The sequence below is a fragment of the Denticeps clupeoides genome, unplaced genomic scaffold (assembly GCF_900700375.1).
Source record: "Denticeps clupeoides unplaced genomic scaffold, fDenClu1.1, whole genome shotgun sequence".
Lineage (NCBI taxonomy): Eukaryota > Metazoa > Chordata > Actinopteri > Clupeiformes > Denticipitidae > Denticeps > Denticeps clupeoides.
The window spans coordinates 201,813-223,810 of NW_021629815.1; the positions used below are offsets into that span (position 1 = coordinate 201,813).

The window sequence follows — 21,998 nt, forward strand, 5'->3', positions numbered from 1 at the left end:
TTTTTACTTAATGAGGTGACTTACTATTCACCAACAAGAAGACCAGCTCAGTAAGAAAATCCAAACCACAGCCAGGCTTTTTCCATGAATTCAAGAAGAACAATATGTGAACGGGCTTTGAACCGGAACAGGAGATCCCATTGGCTTAAAGGGCAGACGTAGACGTCAAAAACAAAGACGAGACAAAAGTGCAACTGTTAAGCTATTAATTCTTTTAGAAAGGCGTTCATTTAAAGATATTAGTGGCTGATACATGCAAAGTTAGTGAAACAACATAAGTGAATGATTCCAAGAGGCATCAGTGGCTCATTTTTAGTTAATGAAAAAGTAGTTCCCTTTTCCGCTGCGAGCAGGTTTGAACCTGCGCAGGGAGACCCCATTGGATTTCGAGTCCAACGCCTTAACCACTCGGCCATCGCAGCTTTTAAATAAAGAAAAAAAAAGCAACTCTGTGAGAAGGGGCTTGAATTTGCATCAGGAGACCGTCTTGAAGTCAATCATCTGATTGAGACATTTCTTGGCATTTTAATGACTGCCATTCAATTGGTGAAGAGGGCAGTTCCTACAAACACTGCAAGCAGTGATCAAGCATGTGCAAGAAGAGACCATTGATAATCAAATCCAACACCTTAACCACTCTGCCATTGCAACTAAATAGTGCTCGTGATTGTTTAAAAAGAGAATAGCTTTCATATTAGTGAACTGGACATCCTGAATGTGAACTTTGAATTCCATACAATCTCACTATAGAAGAGTAAAATGCTTAGACAAATATTATGAGCATTGTTAAAACCAGAAACTTGTTTTTTTTCAATCAGTTTCAAACTATATGGTAGGATTAAAAATGTATAAGTGAGAACATCATTGGAATTCATTTTTCAGATCACCTGAGATTGATCTTGAAGTAATGGCAACATAACATTCAAGCCACATATGAATGAGTGGATTACATATTTTGCTTAAGCTTGAAACAATAAGCATGAACACAAGTTCTCACTGAGGCTTGAACTGTGATCAATGGATTTAGAGTGCTGATTGTTAAACGTTAAACCATGGAGCCCACAATAAACATCTTCTTACAGCTTTGAATTGCAAAACACATGCATTTAAATAAACTGCTTTTGACATTAAGTTAAGGTCCCCGAGATTTGAACTCGGATCGCTGGATTCAAAGTCCAGCGTGCTAACCATTACACCATGGAACCTACCCTTAAGCAGCAATTGATTGTCATTGTGATAAACTGCAGAAAAAAACCTGGAGCACAGCATGAAATGAGTCCTCTGGGTTTAAACCCATCACCCTTAGTGAGTGTTGGGGCAGCCATGAAAGGCTTTCCGGTGAGCAGACGGTACCTTGAAGTTGCACATTGGTGGTGAACCTAGACTGAATGTCTTCTTACAGCTGTGAATTGGCATCAAATGGCTGCTGAACATGCTGGGAACACAAGCATGTCTAGCATACATTTCTTGCTTAAAAGCGTCCAACAACAAACTTCAGGGTAAGGCCACACTGAGTTTTGAACTCAGGTCATTAGATTCAGAGTGCTAACCATCGCAGCATGGAACCCCATGACGTTTTACTTAATGAGGTGACTTACTATTTCACCAACAAGAAGACCAGCTCAGTAAGAAAATCCAAACCACAGCCAGGCTTTTCCATGAATTCAAGAAGAACAAGTATGTGAACGGGCTTTGAACCGGAACAAGGAGATCCCATTGGCTTAAAGGGCAGACGTAGACGTCAAAAACAAAGACGAGACAAAAGTGCAACTGTTAAGCTATTAATTCTTTTAGAAAGGCGTTCATTTAAACATATTAGTGGCTGATACATGCAAAGTTAGTGAAACAACATAAGTGAATATTCCAAGAGGCATCAGTGGCTCATTTTAGTTAATGAAAAAGTAGTTCCCTTTTCCGACTGCGAGCAGGGTTTTGAACCTGCGCAGGGAGACCCATTGGATTTCGAGTCCAACGCCTTAACCACTCGGCCATCGCAGCTTTTAAATAAAGGAAAAAAAAAGCAACTCTGTGAGAAGGGGCTTGAATTTGCATCAGGAGACCCTCTTGAAGTCAATCATCTGATTGAGACATTTCTTGGCATTTTAATGACTGCCATTCAATTGGTGAAGAGGGCAGTTCCTACAAACACTGCAAGCAGTGATCAAGCATGTGCAAGAAGAGACCATTGATAATCAAATCCAACACCTTAACCACTCTGCCATTGCAACTAAATAGTGCTCGTGATTGTTTAAAAAAGAGAATAGCTTTCATATTAGTGAACTGGACATCCTGAATGTGAACTTTGAATTCCATACAATCTCACTATAGAAGAGTAAAATGCTTAGACAAATATTATGAGCATTGTTAAAACCAGAAACTTGTTTTTTTCTCAATCCGTTTCAAAACTATATGGTAGGATTAAAAATGTATAAGTGAGAACATCATTGGAATTCATTTTTCAGATCACCTGAGATTTGATCTTGAAGTAATGGCAACATAACATTCAAGCCACATATGAATGAGTGGATTACATATTTTGCTTAAGCTTGAAACAATAAGCATGAACACAAGTTCTCACTGAGGCTTGAACTGTGATCAATGGATTTAGAGTGCTGATTGTTAAACGTTAAACCATGGAGCCCACAATAAACATCTTCTTACAGCTTTGAATTGCAAAACACATGCATTTAAATAAACTGCTTTTTGACATTAAGTTAAGGTCCCACCGAGATTTGAACTCGGATCGCTGGATTCAAAGTCCAGCGTGCTAACCATTACACCATGGAACCTACCACTTAAGAAGGCAAGTGATTGTCATTGTGATAAACTGCAGAAAAAACCTGGAGCACACAATGAAATGAGTCCTCTGGGTTTAACCCATCACCCTTAGTGAGTGTTGGGCAGCCATGAAAGGCTTCCGGTGAGCAGACGGTACCTTGAAGTTGCACATTGGTGGTGAACCTAGACTGAATGTCTTCTTACAGCTGTGAATTGCATCAAATGGCTGCTGAACATGCTGGGAACACAAGCATGTCTAGCATACATTTCTTGCTTAAGCGTCCAACAACAAACTTCAGGGTAAGGCCACACTGAGTTTTGAACTCAGGTCATTAGATTCAGAGTGCTAACCATCGCAGCATGGAACCCCATGACGTTTTTACTTAATGAGGTGACTTACCATTTCACCAACAAGAAGACCAGCTCAGTAAGAAAATCCAAACCACAGCCAGGCTTTTTCCATGAATTCAAGAAGAACAAGTATGTGAACGGGCTTTGAACCGGAACAAGGAGATCCCATTGGCTTAAAGGGCAGACGTAGACGTCAAAAACAAAGACGAGACAAAAGTGCAACTGTTAAGCTATTAATTCTTTTAGAAAGGCGTTCATTTAAAGATATTAGTGGCTGATACATGCAAAGTTAGTGAAACAACATAAGTGAATGATTCCAAGAGGCATCAGTGGCTCATTTTTAGTTAATGAAAAAGTAGTTCCCTTTTCCGCTGCAAGCAGGGTTTGAACCTGCGCAGGGAGACCCCATTGGATTTCGAGTCCAACGCCTTAACCACTCGGCCATCGCAGCTTTTAAATAAAGAAAAAAAAGCAGCTCTGTGAGAAGGGGCTTGAATTTGCATCAGGAGACCGTCTTGAAGTCAATCATCTGATTGAGACATTTCTTGGCATTTTAATGACTGCCATTCAATTGGTGAAGAGGGCAGTTCCTACAAACACTGCAAGCAGTGATCAAGCATGTGCAAGAAGAGACCATTGATAATCAAATCCAACACCTTAACCATTCTGCCATTGCAAACTAAATAGTGCTCGTGATTGTTTAAAAAAGAGAATAGCTTTCATATTAGTGAACTGGACATCCTGAATGTGAACTTTGAATTCCATACAATCTCACTATAGAAGAGTAAAATGCTTAGACAAATATTATGAGCATTGTTAAAACCAGAAACTTGTTTTTTCTCAATCAGTTTCAAACTATATGGTAGGATTAAAAATGTATAAGTGAGAACATCATTGGAATTCATTTTTCAGATCACCTGAGATTTGATCTTGAAGTAATGGCAACATAACATTCAAGCCACATATGAATGAGTGGATTACATATTTTGCTTAAGCTTGAAACAATAAGCATGAACACAAGTTCTCACTGAGGCTTGAACTGTGATCAATGGATTTAGAGTGCTGATTGTTAAACGTTAAACCATGGAGCCCACAATAAACATCTTCTTACAGCTTTGAATTGCAAAACACATGCATTTAAATAAACTGCTTTTTGACATTAAGTTAAGGTCCCACCGAGATTTGAACTCGGATCGCTGGATTCAAAGTCCAGCGTGCTAACCATTACACCATGGAACCTACCACTTAAGAAGGCAAGTGATTGTCATTGTGATAAACTGCAGAAAAAACCTGGAGCACATGCTGAAATGAGTCCTCTGGGTTTAACCCATCACCCTTAGTGAGTGTTGGGCAGCCATGAAAGGCTTCCGGTGAGCAGACGGTACCTTGAAGTTGCACATTGGTGGTGAACCTAGACTGAATGTCTTCTTACAGCTGTGAATTGCATCAAATGGCTGCTGAACATGCTGGGAACACAAGCATGTCTAGCATACATTTCTTGCTTAAGCGTCCAACAACAAACTTCAGGGTAAGGCCACACTGAGTTTTGAACTCAGGTCATTAGATTCAGAGTGCTAACCATCGCAGCATGGAACCCCATGACGTTTTTACTTAATGAGGTGACTTACTATTTCACCAACAAGAAGACCAGCTCAGTAAGAAAATCCAAACCACAGCCAGGCTTTTTCCATGAATTCAAGAAGAACAAGTATGTGAACGGGCTTTGAACCGGAACAAGGAGATCCCATTGGCTTAAAGGGCAGACGTAGACGTCAAAAACAAAGACGAGACAAAAGTGCAACTGTTAAGCTATTAATTCTTTTAGAAAGGCGTTCATTTAAAGATATTAGTGGCTGATACATGCAAAGTTAGTGAAACAACATAAGTGAATGATTCCAAGAGGCATCAGTGGCTCATTTTTAGTTAATGAAAAAGTAGTTCCCTTTTCCAGCTGCGAGCAGGGTTTGAACCTGCGCAGGGAGACCCCATTGGATTTCGAGTCCAACGCCTTAACCACTCGGCCATCGCAGCTTTTAAATAAAGAAAAAAAAGCAGCTCTGTGAGAAGGGGCTTGAATTTGCATCAGGAGACCGTCTTGAAGTCAATCATCTGATTGAGACATTTCTTGGCATTTTAATGACTGCCATTCAATTGGTGAAGAGGGCAGTTCCTACAAACACTGCAAGCAGTGATCAAGCATGTGCAAGAAGAGACCATTGATAATCAAATCCAACACCTTAACCACTCTGCCATTGCAACTAAATAGTGCTCGTGATTGTTTAAAAAAGAGAATAGCTTTCATATTAGTGAACTGGACATCCTGAATGTGAACTTTGAATTCCATACAATCTCACTATAGAAGAGTAAAATGCTTAGACAAATATTATGAGCATTGTTAAAACCAGAAACTTGTTTTTTTCTCAATCAGTTTCAAACTTAATGGTAGGATTAAAAATGTATAAGTGAGAACATCATTGGAATTCATTTTTCAGATCACCTGAGATTTGATCTTGAATTAATGGCAACATAACATTCAAGCCACATATGAATGAGTGGATTACATATTTTGCTTAAGCTTGAAACAATAAGCATGAACACAAGTTCTCACTGAGGCTTGAACTGTGATCAATGGATTTAGAGTGCTGATTGTTAAACGTTAAACCATGGAGCCCACAATAAACAACTTCTTACAGCTTTGAATTGCAAAACACATGCATTTAAATAAACTGCTTTTTGACATTAAGTTAAGGTCCCACCGAGATTTGAACTCGGATCGCTGGATTCAAAGTCCAGCGTGCTAACCATTACACCATGGAACCTACCCCTTAAACAGGCAAGTGATTGTCATTGTGATAAACTGCAGAAAAAACCTGGAGCACACAATGAAATGAGTTCTCTGGGTTTAACCCATCACCCTTAGTGAGTGTTGGGCAGCCATGAAAGGCTTCCGGTGAGCAGACGGTACCTTGAAGTTGCACATTGGTGGTGAACCTAGACTGAATGTCTTCTTACAGCTGTGAATTGCATCAAATGGCTGCTGAACATGCTGGGAACACAAGCATGTCTAGCATACATTTCTTGCTTAAGCGTCCAACAACAAACTTCAGGGTAAGGCCACACTGAGTTTTGAACTCAGGTCATTAGATTCAGAGTGCTAACCATCGCATCATGGAACCTCATGACGTTTTTACTTAATGAGGTGACTTACCATTTCACCAACAAGAAGACCAGCTCAGTAAGAAAATCCAAACCACAGCCAGGCCCGTTCACAAGTATGTGAACAGGCTTTGAACCGGAACAAGGAGATCCCATTGGCTTAAAGGGCAGAATCCCTAAGCACGTAGACGTCAAAAACAAAGACGAGACAAAAGTGCAACTGTTAAGCTATTAATTCTTTTAGAAAGGCGTTCATTTAAACATATTAGTGGCTGATAGATGCAAAGTTAGTGAAACAGCATAAGTGAATGATTCCAAGAGGCATCAGTGGCTCATTTTTAGTTAATGAAAAAGTAGTTCCCTTTTCCGCTGCTAGCAGGGTTTGAACCTGCGCAGGGAGACCCCATTGGATTTCTAGTCCAACGCCTTAACCACTCGGCCATCGCAGCTTTTAAATAAAGAAAAAAAAAGCAACTCTGTGAGAAGGGGCTTGAATTTGCATCAGGAGACCGTCTTGAAGTCAATCATCTGATTGAGACATTTCTTGGCATTTTAATGACTGCCATTCAATTGGTGAAGAGGGCAGTTCCTACAAACACTGCAAGCAGTGATCAAGCATGTGCAAGAAGAGACCATTGATAATCAAATCCAACACCTTAACCACTCTGCCATTGCAACTAAATAGTGCTCGTGATTGTTTAAAAAAGAGAATAGCTTTCATATTAGTGAACTGGACATCCTGAATGTGAACTTTGAATTCCATACAATCTCACTATAGAAGAGTAAAATGCTTAGACAAATATTATGAGCATTGTTAAAACCAGAAACTTGTTTTTTTCTCAATCAGTTTCAAACTATATGGTAGGATTAAAAATGTATAAGTGAGAACATCATTGGAATTCATTTTTCAGATCACCTGAGATTTGATCTTGAATTAATGGCAACATAACATTCAAGCCACATATGAATGAGTGGATTACATATTTTGCTTAAGCTTGAAACAATAAGCATGAACACAAGTTCTCACTGAGGCTTGAACTGTGATCAATGGATTTAGAGTGCTGATTGTTAAACGTTAAACCATGGAGCCCACAATAAACATCTTCTTACAGCTTTGAATTGCAAAACACATGCATTTAAATAAACTGCTTTTTGACATTAAGTTAAGATCCCACTGAGATTTGAACTCGGATCGCTGGATTCAAAGTCCAGCGTGCTAACCATTACACCATGGAACCTACCACTTAAGCAGGCAAGTGATTGTCATTGTGATAAACTGCAGAAAAAACCTGGAGCACACAATGAAATGAGTCCTCTGGGTTTAACCCATCACCCTTAGTGAGTGTTGGGCAGCCATGAAAGGCTTCCGGTGAGCAGACGGTACCTTGAAGTTGCACATTGGTGGTGAACCTAGACTGAATGTCTTCTTACAGCTGTGAATTGCATCAAATGGCTGCTGAACATGCTGGGAACACAAGCATGTCTAGCATACATTTCTTGCTTAAGCGTCCAACAACAAACTTCAGGGTAAGGCCACACTGAGTTTTGAACTCAGGTCATTAGATTCAGAGTGCTAACCATCGCAGCATGGAACCCCATGACGTTTTTACTTAATGAGGTGACTTACTATTTCACCAACAAGAAGACCAGCTCAGTAAGAAAATCCAAACCACAGCCAGGCTTTTTCCATGAATTCAAGAAGAACAAGTATGTGAACGGGCTTTGAACCGGAACAAGGAGATCCCATTGGCTTAAAGGGCAGACGTAGACGTCAAAAACAAAGACGAGACAAAAGTGCAACTGTTAAGCTATTAATTCTTTTAGAAAGGCGTTCATTTAAAGATATTAGTGGCTGATACATGCAAAGTTAGTGAAACAACATAAGTGAATGATTCCAAGAGGCGTAATTTTAACAGTTTTATCAGCAATCTTGAACTCATCCCTGAGATCGGCAGAACACCCGAGGCGGCGCACCCTACCCGACCGGGCGGAAGTGCTCGAAGACGCCGTCGAGACCGTAAACAAAGGCGGGGGAAGCGCGGAGGGCTAAGAGCTAAGCTAAAGCTAACACCACACCGGCTCTCTTTGCCCAGCATTCTTCTCGCCAATGTACGGTCACTGGTGAACAAAATGGATGAGATTCGACTCCGAATCAACCACAGCAAGAAACTCTGGAACTGCAATGTCATGATTTTCACTGAAACATGGCTAAACAATGGAATACCGGACAATGCTATTGCTCTAGCTGAGCACCACATTCTCCGGGCAGACAGAACGGCGGATGACTCCGGTAAGACCAGAGGTGGGGGATTGTGCATCTATGTTAACAAAGCCTGGTGCACGAACTCTACTATCATTGGGAGACACTGCTCAGCTAACCTAGAGTTTCTCATGGTTAAGTGCAGACCGTTCTATCTGCCGCGGGAGTTCACATCCACCATTATAACTGCCACTTACATTCCTCCTGATGCTGATGCCAAGCTTGCTATGAACGAACTTCATGCGGCCATCAGTAAACAACAGACTGATCACCCAGAGGCTGCATACATTGTGGCGGGCGATTTTAATCATTCCAATTTGAAGACGGTATTTCCTAAATTTCATAAAAACATTCTCTGTCACACCAGAGGAAACAAAACTCTGGATCAAGTTTATACAAACATGGCTGAAGCCTATGCTGTGACCCCCCTCCCCCACTTCGGACAATCAGATCACCTTTCTTTGTTTCTCACCCCCAAGTACTCCCCCCTCATCAACCGTGTGAAGCCATCAGTGAGGACCATCAAAGTGTGGCCAGCGGGGGCTGACATCACACTCCAGGACAGGTTCCAACACACAGACTGGAGTATGTTTGCTTCACAGGCCACCTGTGGCTCTCACACGGACATCGACATCTACACCTCCTCTGTTCTGAACTACATTAACACCACCATAGACACGGTTACTACTCAGAAACAGATCACCACATACCCTAATCAGAAGCCTTGGATGAACAAGGAGGTGCGTCTCCTGCTGAAGGCACGCAACAATGCCTTCAGATCGGGTGATGCACAGGCCTACGGCATTTCCAGGGCGAACCTGAAGAGGGGCATAAAAAAGGCCAAGCACTGCTACAAACTAAAGCTAGAGGAATACTTCTCCAATGCTGATCCTCGACGCTTGTGGCAGGGCATTCAGGCCATTACAGACTATAAACCCAGCAACTCAGCCCCCACAACCACAGATGTCCTCTTTCTGAATGAGCTCAACGACTTTTATGCTCGCTTTGAAAGAGACAACAAGCAACCTGCTGTCAAGATCCCCTCATCTACCGACCACTCGCCCATCATACTCACCTCCTCAGATGTTTGCACTGCACTGAGTCGGATAAACGCGCGCAGGGCTGCTGGACCAGACGGCATCCCGGGGCGCGTACTTAGAGCATGTGCAGAGCAGCTCGCTGGCGTATTCACGGACATTTTTAACATGTCTCTCGCCCAAGCAGCTGTTCCAACATGCCTCAAATCCACCTCCATTGTACCAGTGCCGAAACATTCTAGTCCAACATGCCTGAATGACTACCGCCCTGTAGCACTCACACCCATAATCATGAAGTGCTTCGAGCGGTTAGTCCTGGCACATCTGAGGGACTTCCTCCCACCAACTCTAGACCCACACCAGTTTGCGTACCGTAGCAATAGGAGCACAGAGGATGCAGTCTCCATAGCGCTGCACTCTGTACTCACACACCTGGACAAGCAAAACACATATGCACGGATGCTGTTTGTTGATTTCAGCTCAGCATTTAACACTGTCATCCCCTCTAAGCTAATCTCTAAACTTAGAGCCCTGGACATCAACACCTCACTTTGCAACTGGATTATGGACTTTCTGACCAGCAGACCACAGCATGTAAGGTCAGGCCACATCCGCTCCACTACTGTCACGCTCAACACTGGTGTACCACAGGGCTGTGTGCTGAGCCCCTTCCTCTACTCCCTCTTCACCCATGACTGCCGACCTATGTATGGATCAAACTCCGTTATTAAGTTTGCAGATGACACCACGGTGATAGGTCTCATCGACAACAACGATGAGACTGCCTACAGGGAGGAGGTCCAGCATCTGGCCACTTGGTGCACAGAAAATAACCTTCTTTTAAACACCACCAAGACCAAGGAGCTCATTGTGGACTTCAGGAGGGAGAGAAGAGGCTCGCATGATCCCATCCACATCAATGGGATGACTGTGCAGCCTGTTACATCCTTCAAGTTCCTGGGGACCCACATCTCAGAGGACCTGTCCTGGAGCATTAACACCTCCAGCCTGGTCAAGAAGGCTCACCAGCGCCTCTTCTTCTTGAGAACATTAAAAAAGAACCAGCTACCCACTACCATCCTGTTGAACTTTTACCGCTCTACAATAGAGAGCATCCTTACCAGCTGTCTCACAGTGTGGTATGGAAGCTGCACTGTTGCTGAGCGTAAGGCGATGCAGCGGGTGGTGAAAACTGCCCAGCGCATCACAGGGACTCCACTTCCATCCATTGAGGAAATCCAGAGGAAGCACTGTCTGCGTCGAGCTCACAGTATTCTTAAGGACTCCTCACACCCGGCCCACGAACTGTTCTCTCTCCTGCCTTCAGGCAGACGGTTCAGGCTACCACGGACAAGAACCAGCAGACTTAGGAACAGCTTTTTTCCCAGAGCTGTTTCCTTGCTGAACTCCTCTGCCCCCCCCCATTCACTCTTGATAATCACTGCACTGCACATATCACTTTGTACTGCACATATCACTTTGTACTGCACATATCACCTTATGTATAGCACATATCACTTTATGTATATATATATATAACTTAACTTATTTGAACTGTATCCTGCACTTGCTGCTTATTGCACTTCTGGTTAGACCTAAACTACATTTCGTTGCCCTGTACTTGTACATGTGTAATGACAATAAAGTTGAATCTAATCTAATCTAATCTAATCAGTGGCTCATTTTTAGTTAATGAAAAAGTAGTTCCCTTTTCCGCTGCGAGCAGGGTTTGAACCTGCGCAGGGAGACCCCATTGGATTTCGAGTCCAACGCCTTAACCACTCGGCCATCGCAGCTTTTAAATAAAGAAAAAAAAGCAGCTCTGTGAGAAGGGGCTTGAATTTGCATCAGGAGACCGTCTTGAAGTCAATCATCTGATTGAGACATTTCTTGGCATTTTAATGACTGCCATTCAATTGGTGAAGAGGGCAGTTCCTACAAACACTGCAAGCAGTGATCAAGCATGTGCAAGAAGAGACCATTGATAATCAAATCCAACACCTTAACCACTCTGCCATTGCAACTAAATAGTGCTCGTGATTGTTTAAAAAAGAGAATAGCTTTCATATTAGTGAACTGGACATCCTGAATGTGAACTTTGAATTCCATACAATCTCACTATAGAAGAGTAAAATGCTTAGACAAATATTATGAGCATTGTTAAAACCAGAAACTTGTTTTTTTCTCAATCAGTTTCAAACTATATGGTAGGATTAAAAATGTATAAGTGAGAACATCATTGGAATTCATTTTTCAGATCACCTGAGATTTGATCTTGAAGTAATGGCAACATAACATTCAAGCCACATATGAATGAGTGGATTACATATTTTGCTTAAGCTTGAAACAATAAGCATGAACACAAGTTCTCACTGAGGCTTGAACTGTGATCAATGGATTTAGAGTGCTGATTGTTAAACTTTAAACCATGGAGCCCACAATAAACATCTTCTTACAGCTTTGAATTGCAAAACACATGCATTTAAATAAACTGCTTTTTGACATTAAGTTAAGGTCCCACCGAGATTTGAACTCGGATCGCTGGATTCAAAGTCCAGCGTGCTAACCATTACACCATGGAACCTACCACTTAAGCAGGCAAGTGATTGTCATTGTGATAAACTGCAGAAAAAACCTGGAGCACACAATGAAATGAGTCCTCTGGGTTTAACCCATCACCCTTAGTGAGTGTTGGGCAGCCATGAAAGGCTTCCGGTGAGCAGACGGTACCTTGAAGTTGCACATTGGTGGTGAACCTAGACTGAATGTCTTCTTACAGCTGTGAATTGCATCAAATGGCTGCTGAACATGCTGGGAACACAAGCATGTCTAGCATACATTTCTTGCTTAAGCGTCCAACAACAAACTTCAGGGTAAGGCCACACTGAGTTTTGAACTCAGGTCATTAGATTCAGAGTGCTAACCATCGCAGCATGGAACCCCATGACGTTTTTACTTAATGAGGTGACTTACTATTTCACCAACAAGAAGACCAGCTCAGTAAGAAAATCCAAACCACAGCCAGGCTTTTTCCATGAATTCAAGAAGAACAAGTATGTGAACGGGCTTTGAACCGGAACAAGGAGATCCCATTGGCTTAAAGGGCAGACGTAGACGTCAAAAACAAAGACGAGACAAAAGTGCAACTGTTAAGCTATTAATTCTTTTAGAAAGGCGTTCATTTAAAGATATTAGTGGCTGATACATGCAAAGTTAGTGAAACAACATAAGTGAATGATTCCAAGAGGCATCAGTGGCTCATTTTTAGTTAATGAAAAAGTAGTTCCCTTTTCCGCTGCGAGCAGGGTTTGAACCTGCGCAGGGAGACCCCATTGGATTTCGAGTCCAACGCCTTAACCACTCGGCCATCGCAGCTTTTAAATAAAGAAAAAAAAGCAGCTCTGTGAGAAGGGGCTTAAATTTGCATCAGGAGACCGTCTTGAAGTCAATCATCTGATTGAGACATTTCTTGGCATTTTAATGACTGCCATTCAATTGGTGAAGAGGGCAGTTCCTACAAACACTGCAAGCAGTGATCAAGCATGTGCAAGAAGAGACCATTGATAATCAAATCCAACACCTTAACCATTCTGCCATTGCAACTAAATAGTGCTCGTGATTGTTTAAAAAAGAGAATAGCTTTCATATTAGTGAACTGGACATCCTGAATGTGAACTTTGAATTCCATACAATCTCACTATAGAAGAGTAAAATGCTTAGACAAATATTATGAGCATTGTTAAAACCAGAAACTTGTTTTTTTCTCAATCAGTTTCAAACTATATGGTAGGATTAAAAATGTATAAGTGAGAACATCATTGGAATTCATTTTTCAGATCACCTGAGATTTGATCTTGAATTAATGGCAACATAACATTCAAGCCACATATGAATAAGTGGATTACATATTTTGCTTAAGCTTGAAACAATAAGCATGAACACAAGTTCTCACTGAGGCTTGAACTGTGATCAATGGATTTAGAGTGCTGATTGTTAAACGTTAAACCATGGAGCCCACAATAAACATCTTCTTACAGCTTTGAATTGCAAAACACATGCATTTAAATAAACTGCTTTTTGACATTAAGTTAAGGTCCCACCGAGATTTGAACTCGGATCGCTGGATTCAAAGTCCAGCGTGCTAACCATTACACCATGGAACCTACCACTTAAGAAGGCAAGTGATTGTCATTGTGATAAACTGCAGAAAAAACCTGGAGCACACAATGAAATGAGTCCTCTGGGTTTAACCCATCACCCTTAGTGAGTGTTGGGCAGCCATGAAAGGCTTCCGGTGAGCAGACGGTACCTTGAAGTTGCACATTGGTGGTGAACCTAGACTGAATGTCTTCTTACAGCTGTGAATTGCATCAAATGGCTGCTGAACATGCTGGGAACACAAGCATGTCTAGCATACATTTCTTGCTTAAGCGTCCAACAACAAACTTCAGGGTAAGGCCACACTGAGTTTTGAACTCAGGTCATTAGATTCAGAGTGCTAACCATCGCAGCATGGAACCCCATGACGTTTTTACTTAATGAGGTGACTTACTATTTCACCAACAAGAAGACCAGCTCAGTAAGAAAATCCAAACCACAGCCAGGCTTTTCCATGAATTCAAGAAGAACAAGTATGTGAACAGGGCTTTGAACCGGAACAAGGAGATCCCATTGGCTTAAAGGGCAGACGTAGACGTCAAAAACAAAGACGAGACAAAAGTGCAACTGTTAAGCTATTAATTCTTTTAGAAAGGCGTTCATTTAAAGCATATTAGTGGCTGATACATGCAAAGTTAGTGAAACAACATAAGTGAATGATTCCAAGAGGCATCAGTGGCTCATTTTTAGTTAATGAAAAAGTAGTTCCCTTTTCCGCTGCGAGCAGGGTTTGAACCTGCGCAGGGAGACCCCATTGGATTTCGAGTCCAACGCCTTAACCACTCGGCCATCGCAGCTTTTAAATAAAGAAAAAAAAAGCAAGCTCTGTGAGAAGGGGCTTGAATTTGCATCAGGAGACCGTCTTGAAGTCAATCATCTGATTGAGACATTTCTTGGCATTTTAATGACTGCCATTCAATTGGTGAAGAGGGCAGTTCCTACAAACACTGCAAGCAGTGATCAAGCATGTGCAAGAAGAGACCATTGATAATCAAATCCAACACCTTAACCACTTCTGCCATTGCAACTAAATAGTGCTCGTGATTGTTTAAAAAAGAGAATAGCTTTCATATTAGTGAACTGGACATCCTGAATGTGAACTTTGAATTCCATACAATCTCACTATAGAAGAGTAAAATGCTTAGACAAATATTATGAGCATTGTTAAAACCAGAAACTTGTTTTTTTCTCAATCAGTTTCAAACTATATGGTAGGATTAAAAATGTATAAGTGAGAACATCATTGGAATTCATTTTTCAGATCACCTGAGATTTGATCTTGAATTAATGGCAACATAACATTCAAGCCACATATGAATGAAGTGGATTACATATTTTGCTTAAGCTTGAAACAATAAGCATGAACACAAGTTCTCACTGAGGCTTGAACTGTGATCAATGGATTTAGAGTGCTGATTGTTAAACGTTAAACCATGGAGCCCACAATAAACATCTTCTTACAGCTTTGAATTGCAAAACACATGCATTTAAATAAACTGCTTTTTGACATTAAGTTAAGGTCCCACCGAGATTTGAACTCGGATCGCTGGATTCAAAGTCCAGCGTGCTAACCATTACACCATGGAACCTACCCCTTAAGCAGGCAAGTGATTGTCATTGTGATAAACTGCAGAAAAAACCTGGAGCACACAATGAAATGAGTCCTCTGGGTTTAACCCATCACCCTTAGTGAGTGTTGGGCAGCCATGAAAGGCTTCCGGTGAGCAGACGGTACCTTGAAGTTGCACATTGGTGGTGAACCTAGACTGAATGTCTTCTTACAGCTGTGAATTGCATCAAATGGCTGCTGAACATGCTGGGAACACAAGCATGTCTAGCATACATTTCTTGCTTAAGCGTCCAACAACAAACTTCAGGGTAAGGCCACACTGAGTTTTGAACTCAGGTCATTAGATTCAGAGTGCTAACCATCGCAGCATGGAACCCCATGACGTTTTTACTTAATGAGGTGACTTACTATTTCACCAACAAGAAGACCAGCTCAGTAAGAAAATCCAAACCACAGCCAGGCTTTTTCCATGAATTCAAGAAGAACAAGTATGTGAACGGGCTTTGAACCGGAACAAGGAGATCCCATTGGCTTAAAGGGCAGACGTAGACGTCAAAAACAAAGACGAGACAAAAGTGCAACTGTTAAGCTATTAATTCTTTTAGAAAGGCGTTCATTTAAAGATATTAGTGGCTGATACATGCAAAGTTAGTGAAACAACATAAGTGAATGATTCCAAGAGGCGTAATTTTAACAGTTTTATCAGCAATCTTGAACTCATCCCTGAGATCGGCAGAACACCCGAGGCGGCGCACCCTACCCGACCGGGCGGAAGTGCTCGAAGACGCCGTCGAGACCGTAAACAAAGGCGGGGGAAGCGCGGAGGGCTAAGAGCTAAGCTAAAGCTAACACCACACCGGCTCTCTTTGCCCAGCATTCTTCTCGCCAATGTACGGTCACTGGTGAACAAAATGGATGAGATTCGACTCCGAATCAACCACAGCAAGAAACTCTGGAACTGCAATGTCATGATTTTCACTGAAACATGGCTAAACAATGGAATACCGGACAATGCTATTGCTCTAGCTGAGCACCACATTCTCCGGGCAGACAGAACGGCGGATGACTCCGGTAAGACCAGAGGTGGGGGATTGTGCATCTATGTTAACAAAGCCTGGTGCACGAACTCTACTATCATTGGGAGACACTGCTCAGCTAACCTAGAGTTTCTCATGGTTAAGTGCAGACCGTTCTATCTGCCGCGGGAGTTCACATCCACCATTATAACTGCCACTTACATTCCTCCTGATGCTGATGCCAAGCTTGCTATGAACGAACTTCATGCGGCCATCAGTAAACAACAGACTGATCACCCAGAGGCTGCATACATTGTGGCGGGCGATTTTAATCATTCCAATTTGAAGACGGTATTTCCTAAATTTCATAAAAACATTCTCTGTCACACCAGAGGAAACAAAACTCTGGATCAAGTTTATACAAACATGGCTGAAGCCTATGCTGTGACCCCCCCTCCCCCACTTCGGACAATCAGATCACCTTTCTTTGTTTCTCACCCCCAAGTACTCCCCCCTCATCAACCGTGTGAAGCCATCAGTGAGGACCATCAAAGTGTGGCCAGCGGGGGCTGACATCACACTCCAGGACAGGTTCCAACACACAGACTGGAGTATGTTTGCTTCACAGGCCACCTGTGGCTCTCACACGGACATCGACATCTACACCTCCTCTGTTCTGAACTACATTAACACCACCATAGACACGGTTACTACTCAGAAACAGATCACCACATACCCTAATCAGAAGCCTTGGATGAACAAGGAGGTGCGTCTCCTGCTGAAGGCACGCAACAATGCCTTCAGATCGGGTGATGCACAGGCCTACGGCATTTCCAGGGTGAACCTGAAGAGGGGCATAAAAAAGGCCAAGCACTGCTACAAACTAAAGCTAGAGGAATACTTCTCCAATGCTGATCCTCGACGCTTGTGGCAGGGCATTCAGGCCATTACAGACTATAAACCCAGCAACTCAGCCCCCACAACCACAGATGTCCTCTTTCTGAATGAGCTCAACGACTTTTATGCTCGCTTTGAAAGAGACAACAAGCAACCTGCTGTCAAGATCCCCTCATCTACCGACCACTCGCCCATCATACTCACCTCCTCAGATGTTTGCACTGCACTGAGTCGGATAAACGCGCGCAGGGCTGCTGGACCAGACGGCATCCCGGGGCGCGTACTTAGAGCATGTGCAGAGCAGCTCGCTGGCGTATTCACGGACATTTTTAACATGTCTCTCGCCCAAGCAGCTGTTCCAACATGCCTCAAATCCACCTCCATTGTACCAGTGCCGAAACATTCTAGTCCAACATGCCTGAATGACTACCGCCCTGTAGCACTCACACCCATAATCATGAAGTGCTTCGAGCGGTTAGTCCTGGCACATCTGAGGGACTTCCTCCCACCAACTCTAGACCCACACCAGTTTGCGTACCGTAGCAATAGGAGCACAGAGGATGCAGTCTCCATAGCGCTGCACTCTGTACTCACACACCTGGACAAGCAAAACACATATGCACGGATGCTGTTTGTTGATTTCAGCTCAGCATTTAACACTGTCATCCCCTCTAAGCTAATCTCTAAACTTAGAGCCCTGGACATCAACACCTCACTTTGCAACTGGATTATGGACTTTCTGACCAGCAGACCACAGCATGTAAGGTCAGGCCACATCCGCTCCACTACTGTCACGCTCAACACTGGTGTACCACAGGGCTGTGTGCTGAGCCCCTTCCTCTACTCCCTCTTCACCCATGACTGCCGACCTATGTATGGATCAAACTCCGTTATTAAGTTTGCAGATGACACCACGGTGATAGGTCTCATCGACAACAACGATGAGACTGCCTACAGGGAGGAGGTCCAGCATCTGGCCACTTGGTGCACAGAAAATAACCTTCTTTTAAACACCACCAAGACCAAGGAGCTCATTGTGGACTTCAGGAGGGAGAGAAGAGGCTCGCATGATCCCATCCACATCAATGGGATGACTGTGCAGCCTGTTACATCCTTCAAGTTCCTGGGGACCCACATCTCAGAGGACCTGTCCTGGAGCATTAACACCTCCAGCCTGGTCAAGAAGGCTCACCAGCGCCTCTTCTTCTTGAGAACATTAAAAAAGAACCAGCTACCCACTACCATCCTGTTGAACTTTTACCGCTCTACAATAGAGAGCATCCTTACCAGCTGTCTCACAGTGTGGTATGGAAGCTGCACTGTTGCTGAGCGTAAGGCGATGCAGCGGGTGGTGAAAACTGCCCAGCGCATCACAGGGACTCCACTTCCATCCATTGAGGAAATCCAGAGGAAGCACTGTCTGCGTCGAGCTCACAGTATTCTTAAGGACTCCTCACACCCGGCCCACGAACTGTTCTCTCTCCTGCCTTCAGGCAGACGGTTCAGGCTACCACGGACAAGAACCAGCAGACTTAGGAACAGCTTTTTTCCCAGAGCTGTTTCCTTGCTGAACTCCTCTGCCCCCCCCATTCACTCTTGATAATCACTGCACTGCACATATCACTTTGTACTGCACATATCACTTTGTACTGCACATATCACCTTATGTATAGCACATATCACTTTATGTATATATATATATAACTTAACTTATTTGAACTGTATCCTGCACTTGCTGCTTATTGCACTTCTGGTTAGACCTAAACTACATTTCGTTGCCCTGTACTTGTACATGTGTAATGACAATAAAGTTGAATCTAATCTAATCTAATCTAATCAGTGGCTCATTTTTAGTTAATGAAAAAGTAGTTCCCTTTTCCGCTGCGAGCAGGGTTTGAACCTGCGCAGGGAGACCCCATTGGATTTCGAGTCCAACGCCTTAACCACTCGGCCATCGCAGCTTTTAAATAAAGAAAAAAAAGCAGCTCTGTGAGAAGGGGCTTGAATTTGCATCAGGAGACCGTCTTGAAGTCAATCATCTGATTGAGACATTTCTTGGCATTTTAATGACTGCCATTCAATTGGTGAAGAGGGCAGTTCCTACAAACACTGCAAGCAGTGATCAAGCATGTGCAAGAAGAGACCATTGATAATCAAATCCAACACCTTAACCACTCTGCCATTGCAACTAAATAGTGCTCGTGATTGTTTAAAAAAGAGAATAGCTTTCATATTAGTGAACTGGACATCCTGAATGTGAACTTTGAATTCCATACAATCTCACTATAGAAGAGTAAAATGCTTAGACAAATATTATGAGCATTGTTAAAACCAGAAACTTGTTTTTTTCTCAATCAGTTTCAAACTATATGGTAGGATTAAAAATGTATAAGTGAGAACATCATTGGAATTCATTTTTCAGATCACCTGAGATTTGATCTTGAAGTAATGGCAACATAACATTCAAGCCACATATGAATGAGTGGATTACATATTTTGCTTAAGCTTGAAACAATAAGCATGAACACAAGTTCTCACTGAGGCTTGAACTGTGATCAATGGATTTAGAGTGCTGATTGTTAAACTTTAAACCATGGAGCCCACAATAAACATCTTCTTACAGCTTTGAATTGCAAAACACATGCATTTAAATAAACTGCTTTTTGACATTAAGTTAAGGTCCCACCGAGATTTGAACTCGGATCGCTGGATTCAAAGTCCAGCGTGCTAACCATTACACCATGGAACCTACCACTTAAGCAGGCAAGTGATTGTCATTGTGATAAACTGCAGAAAAAACCTGGAGCACACAATGAAATGAGTCCTCTGGGTTTAACCCATCACCCTTAGTGAGTGTTGGGCAGCCATGAAAGGCTTCCGGTGAGCAGACGGTACCTTGAAGTTGCACATTGGTGGTGAACCTAGACTGAATGTCTTCTTACAGCTGTGAATTGCATCAAATGGCTGCTGAACATGCTGGGAACACAAGCATGTCTAGCATACATTTCTTGCTTAAGCGTCCAACAACAAACTTCAGGGTAAGGCCACACTGAGTTTTGAACTCAGGTCATTAGATTCAGAGTGCTAACCATCGCAGCATGGAACCCCATGACGTTTTTACTTAATGAGGTGACTTACTATTTCACCAACAAGAAGACCAGCTCAGTAAGAAAATCCAAACCACAGCCAGGCTTTTTCCATGAATTCAAGAAGAACAAGTATGTGAACGGGCTTTGAACCGGAACAAGGAGATCCCATTGGCTTAAAGGGCAGAATCCCTAAGCACGTAGACGTCAAAAACAAAGACGAGACAAAAGTGCAACTGTTAAGCTATTAATTCTTTTAGAAAGGCGTTCATTTAAAGATATTAGTGGCTGATAAATGCAAAGTTAGTGAAACAACATAAGTGAATGATTCCAAGAGGCATCAGTGGCTCATTTTTAGTTAATGAAAAAGTAGTTCCCTTTTCCGCTGCGAGCAGGGTTTGAACCTGCGCAGGGAGACCCCATTGGATTTCGAGTCCAACGCCTTAACCACTCGGCCATCGCAGCTTTTAAATAAAGAAAAAAAAGCAGCTCTGTGAGAAGGGGCTTAAATTTGCATCAGGAGACCGTCTTGAAGTCAATCATCTGATTGAGACATTTCTTGGCATTTTAATGACTGCCATTCAATTGGTGAAGAGGGCAGTTCCTACAAACACTGCAAGCAGTGATCAAGCATGTGCAAGAAGAGACCATTGATAATCAAATCCAACACCTTAACCATTCTGCCATTGCAACTAAATAGTGCTCGTGATTGTTTAAAAAAGAGAATAGCTTTCATATTAGTGAACTGGACATCCTGAATGTGAACTTTGAATTCCATACAATCTCACTATAGAAGAGTAAAATGCTTAGACAAATATTATGAGCATTGTTAAAACCAGAAACTTGTTTTTTTCTCAATCAGTTTCAAACTATATGGTAGGATTAAAAATGTATAAGTGAGAACATCATTGGAATTCATTTTTCAGATCACCTGAGATTTGATCTTGAATTAATGGCAACATAACATTCAAGCCACATATGAATAAGTGGATTACATATTTTGCTTAAGCTTGAAACAATAAGCATGAACACAAGTTCTCACTGAGGCTTGAACTGTGATCAATGGATTTAGAGTGCTGATTGTTAAACGTTAAACCATGGAGCCCACAATAAACATCTTCTTACAGCTTTGAATTGCAAAACACATGCATTTAAATAAACTGCTTTTTGACATTAAGTTAAGGTCCCACCGAGATTTGAACTCGGATCGCTGGATTCAAAGTCCAGCGTGCTAACCATTACACCATGGAACCTACCACTTAAGAAGGCAAGTGATTGTCATTGTGATAAACTGCAGAAAAAACCTGGAGCACACAATGAAATGAGTCCTCTGGGTTTAACCCATCACCCTTAGTGAGTGTTGGGCAGCCATGAAAGGCTTCCGGTGAGCAGACGGTACCTTGAAGTTGCACATTGGTGGTGAACCTAGACTGAATGTCTTCTTACAGCTGTGAATTGCATCAAATGGCTGCTGAACATGCTGGGAACACAAGCATGTCTAGCATACATTTCTTGCTTAAGCGTCCAACAACAAACTTCAGGGTAAGGCCACACTGAGTTTTGAACTCAGGTCATTAGATTCAGAGTGCTAACCATCGCAGCATGGAACCCCATGACGTTTTTACTTAATGAGGTGACTTACTATTTCACCAACAAGAAGACCAGCTCAGTAAGAAAATCCAAACCACA

At 42.4% G+C, this 21,998-nt stretch overlaps 20 non-coding genes across 20 annotated transcripts; all 20 read right to left on the bottom strand.

Moving 5' to 3' along the window:
- Positions 1-341: 341 nt before the first annotated feature.
- trnas-cga (transfer RNA serine (anticodon CGA)) lies at positions 342-422 on the bottom strand. The gene has a single exon. It is a non-coding gene; the product is annotated as a tRNA-Ser (tRNA).
- Positions 423-1,135: 713 nt separating this feature from the next.
- On the bottom strand, positions 1,136-1,205 carry trnaq-uug (transfer RNA glutamine (anticodon UUG)). The gene has a single exon. It is a non-coding gene; the product is annotated as a tRNA-Gln (tRNA).
- A 711-nt stretch (positions 1,206-1,916) lies between these two features.
- trnas-cga (transfer RNA serine (anticodon CGA)) lies at positions 1,917-1,998 on the bottom strand. The gene has a single exon. It is a non-coding gene; the product is annotated as a tRNA-Ser (tRNA).
- Positions 1,999-2,717: 719 nt separating this feature from the next.
- trnaq-uug (transfer RNA glutamine (anticodon UUG)) lies at positions 2,718-2,789 on the bottom strand. Its single transcript has one exon. It is a non-coding gene; the product is annotated as a tRNA-Gln (tRNA).
- A 709-nt stretch (positions 2,790-3,498) lies between these two features.
- Positions 3,499-3,580, bottom strand: trnas-cga (transfer RNA serine (anticodon CGA)). Its single transcript has one exon. It is a non-coding gene; the product is annotated as a tRNA-Ser (tRNA).
- A 716-nt stretch (positions 3,581-4,296) lies between these two features.
- Positions 4,297-4,368, bottom strand: trnaq-uug (transfer RNA glutamine (anticodon UUG)). Its single transcript has one exon. It is a non-coding gene; the product is annotated as a tRNA-Gln (tRNA).
- Positions 4,369-5,078: 710 nt separating this feature from the next.
- On the bottom strand, positions 5,079-5,160 carry trnas-cga (transfer RNA serine (anticodon CGA)). The gene has a single exon. It is a non-coding gene; the product is annotated as a tRNA-Ser (tRNA).
- A 716-nt stretch (positions 5,161-5,876) lies between these two features.
- On the bottom strand, positions 5,877-5,948 carry trnaq-uug (transfer RNA glutamine (anticodon UUG)). Its single transcript has one exon. It is a non-coding gene; the product is annotated as a tRNA-Gln (tRNA).
- Positions 5,949-6,652: 704 nt separating this feature from the next.
- Positions 6,653-6,734, bottom strand: trnas-aga (transfer RNA serine (anticodon AGA)). Its single transcript has one exon. It is a non-coding gene; the product is annotated as a tRNA-Ser (tRNA).
- Positions 6,735-7,451: 717 nt separating this feature from the next.
- trnaq-uug (transfer RNA glutamine (anticodon UUG)) lies at positions 7,452-7,523 on the bottom strand. The gene has a single exon. It is a non-coding gene; the product is annotated as a tRNA-Gln (tRNA).
- Positions 7,524-11,296: 3,773 nt separating this feature from the next.
- Positions 11,297-11,378, bottom strand: trnas-cga (transfer RNA serine (anticodon CGA)). Its single transcript has one exon. It is a non-coding gene; the product is annotated as a tRNA-Ser (tRNA).
- Positions 11,379-12,094: 716 nt separating this feature from the next.
- trnaq-uug (transfer RNA glutamine (anticodon UUG)) lies at positions 12,095-12,166 on the bottom strand. The gene has a single exon. It is a non-coding gene; the product is annotated as a tRNA-Gln (tRNA).
- Positions 12,167-12,875: 709 nt separating this feature from the next.
- Positions 12,876-12,957, bottom strand: trnas-cga (transfer RNA serine (anticodon CGA)). Its single transcript has one exon. It is a non-coding gene; the product is annotated as a tRNA-Ser (tRNA).
- Positions 12,958-13,673: 716 nt separating this feature from the next.
- trnaq-uug (transfer RNA glutamine (anticodon UUG)) lies at positions 13,674-13,745 on the bottom strand. Its single transcript has one exon. It is a non-coding gene; the product is annotated as a tRNA-Gln (tRNA).
- A 710-nt stretch (positions 13,746-14,455) lies between these two features.
- Positions 14,456-14,537, bottom strand: trnas-cga (transfer RNA serine (anticodon CGA)). The gene has a single exon. It is a non-coding gene; the product is annotated as a tRNA-Ser (tRNA).
- Positions 14,538-15,257: 720 nt separating this feature from the next.
- On the bottom strand, positions 15,258-15,329 carry trnaq-uug (transfer RNA glutamine (anticodon UUG)). The gene has a single exon. It is a non-coding gene; the product is annotated as a tRNA-Gln (tRNA).
- A 3,773-nt stretch (positions 15,330-19,102) lies between these two features.
- On the bottom strand, positions 19,103-19,184 carry trnas-cga (transfer RNA serine (anticodon CGA)). The gene has a single exon. It is a non-coding gene; the product is annotated as a tRNA-Ser (tRNA).
- Positions 19,185-19,900: 716 nt separating this feature from the next.
- Positions 19,901-19,972, bottom strand: trnaq-uug (transfer RNA glutamine (anticodon UUG)). The gene has a single exon. It is a non-coding gene; the product is annotated as a tRNA-Gln (tRNA).
- A 720-nt stretch (positions 19,973-20,692) lies between these two features.
- trnas-cga (transfer RNA serine (anticodon CGA)) lies at positions 20,693-20,774 on the bottom strand. Its single transcript has one exon. It is a non-coding gene; the product is annotated as a tRNA-Ser (tRNA).
- A 716-nt stretch (positions 20,775-21,490) lies between these two features.
- Positions 21,491-21,562, bottom strand: trnaq-uug (transfer RNA glutamine (anticodon UUG)). Its single transcript has one exon. It is a non-coding gene; the product is annotated as a tRNA-Gln (tRNA).
- Positions 21,563-21,998: the final 436 nt, after the last annotated feature.